We start from the raw sequence: 4,720 nt of genomic DNA, 5'->3' as shown, positions 1-4,720 counted from the left end.
AGTAGACTGCTGGTGTATCCATGAGGTGTTTGCTAGTGGTTCGAGCTGCCGAGACCCGCTAACCTGTGAGCTGAACTGTGGATCTCCAGACAACACAGATGGGAGTTGTTCTAAAGAACCCTTTCTAAACAGGTCCACCTAACCTCCACCCCCACCCTCCACCCCCAACCTTTCTACTACCTCTGATAGGTTAAAATGTTTAAGAACCATCAGTAAAGATAAAATTAGTCTACGGCCATACCACCCTGAACGCGCCGGATCTCGTCTGATCTTGGAAGCTAAGCAGGGTCGGGCCTGGTTAGTACTTGGATGGGAGACCACCTGGGAATACCAGGTGCTGTAGGCTTTTTAAAAAAAAAAAAAAAGCCGGGCGGTGGTGGCACATGCCTTTAATCCCAGCACTTGGGAGGCAGAGGCAGGCAGATTTCTGAGTTTGAGGCCAGCCTGGTCTACAGAGTGAGTTCCAGGACAACCAGAGCTATACAGAGAAACCTTGTCTCGAAAAAACAAAAACAAAAAAACCAAAAACTAGTGGTGAAAGTACCACTTCAATGGAAAAAAAAAAGATAAAATTAAAAAAAAAAATTATTTTTTGTAGATTTGTTTCTTTTTATTATTATTATTATTTTGTATTATTTGTAGATTTGTTTCTTTGGTGGGTTTGCTTTGGTAGATTCCTCAAGGATTTTATGTAGAAGTCATTTCATGTACGTCAACCATTTGTTGAATAAGATAAATAAATGCAGGCATCCTGGTCTTATTGTTTTTAAAGCAATGTGGATTTTTCATTTGTTTGTTTGTTTGTTTCTTTGGCTTTGTTGTTAAGGTTCCTTCCTCTGCCTCCCAGTGCTGGAGTTCAGATAGGAACCACAATGCTGGCATCACATGAGATTTTATTCATGGATGTATTCATATACATGTGACTTTTATTCCTGGGCCTTTTATTCCCTAGTCTATTACATTAATTTCATCTTTTTTTTTTTAATATGTAGGCATCTCATGTTATTACTTAACTGGGTCTCAAACTTCTGAATTTAAGCAATCTTCTGCCTCAGACTTGTGAGAAGCTAGAAGCTAGTTCTCAACCCACTTTGGTTGATTTTTCAAAAATTTGTAACAACCCTGAATTCCTGGTATAAACCTACCTGCATGTTTATATGTTACAGAACACATTACTATTTTAGTCAGAGCCTCTGTGGTTACCCCCTGTATCCCTCACAGGGGCAGGCCTGTGGATACTCCCCCAGAGGAGTGGAGGATCAGCAGACCTGTGTTGTACTGAGGGCTGTCTCGCTGCTGCGGCCTGGAGCTCTCTCTCTCTCTTTGGTGCTGATGGTCTGTCGGTGGGGGCACGTTAGTCAAAAAAGGAGGCAATGTATAAATGAGATATTTTATTGTAGGGAGGAGAAAATAGGCCGGTCAAGTAGAGAGAAGGAAAGGAGAGGAAGGAGAGAAGAGGAGAGAGAGAGAGAGGGAGAGAGAGAGGGAGAGAGAGAGGAGAGAGAGACAGAGAGAAAAGAAAGCAAGAGAACACGAAGGCAAGAGAAGAGAACAAAGAGCAGGAAAAGAGAGAAGACAGAGCAAGAGAGAGGAGGAAGAAGACAAGAGAGCAAGAGCAGGAGAGGACGAGACAAAGAGCAAGAGAGGAGAGAAAGAACAAGAGAGAGAGAAGGGGGCAAACTGCCCCTTATACTGTGTGGGCATGGCATGTCTGGCTGTGGTCAGAAGTCTGGGGGTAGGGTCCAGCTAGAATGCTGGGAGCTTGGGGCATTGTCTGCCTCATAAAGCACACATCTGACAGGCAGCTGTGAGGGATTGTGACTGAAGCAGGAGCCAAAGACTCAGGAGTTATAGCCAAGCTCCTTCCACCCCCTGCAAGCAGAAAACTGCCCACTGAGGCTCCAGGGCTTAAGGCCAAATACTCGACTGAGCCTAAGTTACCTGAACAGACCACTACCCTACACTGCCCCACAGACCTGTACCTGAGAGTCTAGTCCTCGTTCCCATCTGTGTCCATCCCTTATCTGTAGATGATTCTGCCTGCCCCTACAGAAGATGAGGCTGTTACTGAAGAGGGGACTCCATTCATGTTGCCATGCATTAATCACCATCCATGCCAGCAGGAGACTTTCTAAATGATGTGGCTGTTTTGAAGTCACCCACACTCCTGAAAGTGACCCCCCTCTCTGGAGCTCTCATGAGCCCAGAAGCTCACTGGTTCACTAAGATGCACCTGAGTGGAACTGTTCTTGTGGTCTGTCACCAGAGCTCTGTCTGAGATGAATAGACATTTGCTCATGCCTCCCCAGAAGAGTTTAACACAGCATGTATGTTTTTAAAAAAGTTTGGCTAGTAGTTTATTGAAGACTTTAGCATCTCTATTCACTAGAGCTATCGGATTATGCTTTGTTTTTGTTCTGCCTTTGTCTGGGTTAGGTACTGTTATATAAGTGAGATACAAATGGTCTCTATATGTTGAGCCCTAGGTTAGTTCTCTACTGTAGGTGGTTTACTCAAAGACCCACTAACAAAACTCAATATTTCACACATCCAAATATTTGAAAAATTGTTTAAACAATCATTTAATCATTTAGAAATCCTCCAGCCACTTCACATATTCCACGGAGCTTCATCAAGCCATGGCTGTGTTGATATGATAGTTATGAACACTCAGCTGCTGATGGCCATAGAGTTCTCTGACTCGGAGACCCCTGGTTGAGGCTGGAAAGCATCCTACCCTTTGGGTGTTGTCTTAATTGGGGTTTTAACTGCTGTGAGTAGATACCATGACCAAGGCAACTCTTATAAGAACAACATTTAATTGAGACTGGCTTACAGATTCAGAGGTTCAATCCATTATCATCAAGTCAGGAACATGGCAGCATCCAGGCAGGCATGGTGCAGGAGGAGCTGAGAATTCTACCTCTTCATCTGAAGGCTGCTAGCGGAGACTCACTTCCAGGCAGTTAGGATGAGGGTCTTAAAGCCCATACCTACAGTGACACACCTACTCCAACAAGGCCACACCTCTCGATAGTGCCACTCCATTGGCCAATCATATTAAAATCATGACAGGTGCCCTCTTGTCCCTCTGCTCTTCTGATAAGAAGCCTCGTGTTGTCTCATGTTCTAAGTTACTGTATCATCTGCTTCTAGTCCCCTACAGTTCTCAGGATAGTATTAGCTTCATAGGATGAACTGACAAATATTCTGTTTCTAGAAGAGATCATGTAAATAGATGCCAGTTTTCCTCTGGAAGATCTGTTAATTAAAATTCAGTTATTAGCCAAGAGGTAGTGGCAAAGACTTTTAATCCCAGCACCTGGGAGGCAGAGGCAGGCAGAGCTCGGTGAGTCCAAGACCACCAGCCTGGTCTACAGAGCAAATTCTAAGATAGCAAGAGCTGCACAGAGAAACCCTGTCTTGAAAAACCACCACCACCACCAAAACCTAGATTCAAGTGTCTTAGTTATAAAGACCACTCAAATTATCTATCTCACACTAGATGTGCTGGAGTTTTTATGTTTTGCTTTTGTTCTTGTGAACCTGATATAACGCTAAGGTCATCTAGGAAGCCGGAACCTCATCTGAGAAAATGCCTCCACCTACCTGACAGGCTTGGAAGCAAGCCCGTGAGACATGTTCTCAGTCGATGACTGATGTGGGAGAGCCTGCCCACTGTGGAGGGTCAGGCCCTGGGCTTGTGGCCCAGGGTTGTAGATGAAAACAGGTTGAGCAAGCCAATAAGCTGCATTCTTCCAAGTTCCTTCCTCTGCTTCCCCCAGTGACAGACTGTGATGGGGATTTCAAACCCAAGTGAACTCTATCCCCAAGTGACTTTGGCCATGGTTTCTATCACAGTAATAGAGATATGCATGGCACCAGCTAAAACCGCTTGATTTCTGCTTTTAAAATGCGCCCATGGCCAACCATGGTGGTTTATACTTTTAATCCCAGGGAGAGCCAGATGGATCTTAGAGTTCAAGTCCAGCCTGGTCCACATAATGAGTTCCAGGAGTGCCGGGGCTATGTAGACTCTGCCTCAAAACAACAAACAGTTATCTTACTGTAAATGTTTTGTGTAGTGTTATTTGTAGTAATCTTTAGGGCTTATTTCAATGGGGGTGGGGCTTGTACACTAGACATATTGTTCTACCTCTGACCTATATTTCACAGCTTATATGTTTGATGTATGGGTAGTGCACAACTATATCCCTGCCTTATTACTAATATCTAATCCTTCGTGATTTATCCATCTTATTTTTTTGTTTGTTTGTTTGTTTTCGAGACAGGGTTTCTCTGTATAGCCCTGGCTGTCCTAGAACTCACTCTGTAGAACAGGCTGGCCTCCAACTCAGAAATCCACCTGCCTCTGCCTCCCAAGTGCTGGGATTAAAGGCACATGCCACCACTGCCCGGCGATTTTCACTCTTTATTACTTTTTTCCTTTGGCTTTTTCTAGGTTAGGTCAGAGTTTTCCATTTTTGCAGTGCTGAAAATCAAATCGAGGATCTTACACTTGCTATGCAAGTCCTGTACCATTGTGTTACCCCAGGCTCTTCCAATTCTGTTGCTCTGACTGTCAGGAATAGAAAGAAGTGTGACCTTCTATCTGACATCACAGGGCATGGGGTTGCCTGGTTGCTGCTGGGCATAGGCAAAGTCCTATTCTGAAATCATCCCAGGGGGCAAAAAGTGTCTCACTATGGGGGTGGGTGAC

The 4,720-nt window shown here is 44.4% G+C and overlaps 1 non-coding gene across 1 annotated transcript; it reads left to right on the top strand.

The window, feature by feature from the left end:
- Window positions 1-227: 227 nt before the first annotated feature.
- LOC116082937 lies at window positions 228-346 on the top strand. The gene has a single exon (XR_004115540.1). It is a non-coding gene; the product is annotated as a 5S ribosomal RNA (ribosomal RNA).
- The last annotated feature ends 4,374 nt before the right edge of the window (window positions 347-4,720 follow it).

The sequence above is a fragment of the Mastomys coucha genome, unplaced genomic scaffold (assembly GCF_008632895.1).
Source record: "Mastomys coucha isolate ucsf_1 unplaced genomic scaffold, UCSF_Mcou_1 pScaffold7, whole genome shotgun sequence".
Lineage (NCBI taxonomy): Eukaryota > Metazoa > Chordata > Mammalia > Rodentia > Muridae > Mastomys > Mastomys coucha.
The sequence above is the reverse complement of the archived record's forward strand: the minus strand, read 5'-3'. Positions and strand labels throughout refer to the sequence as shown.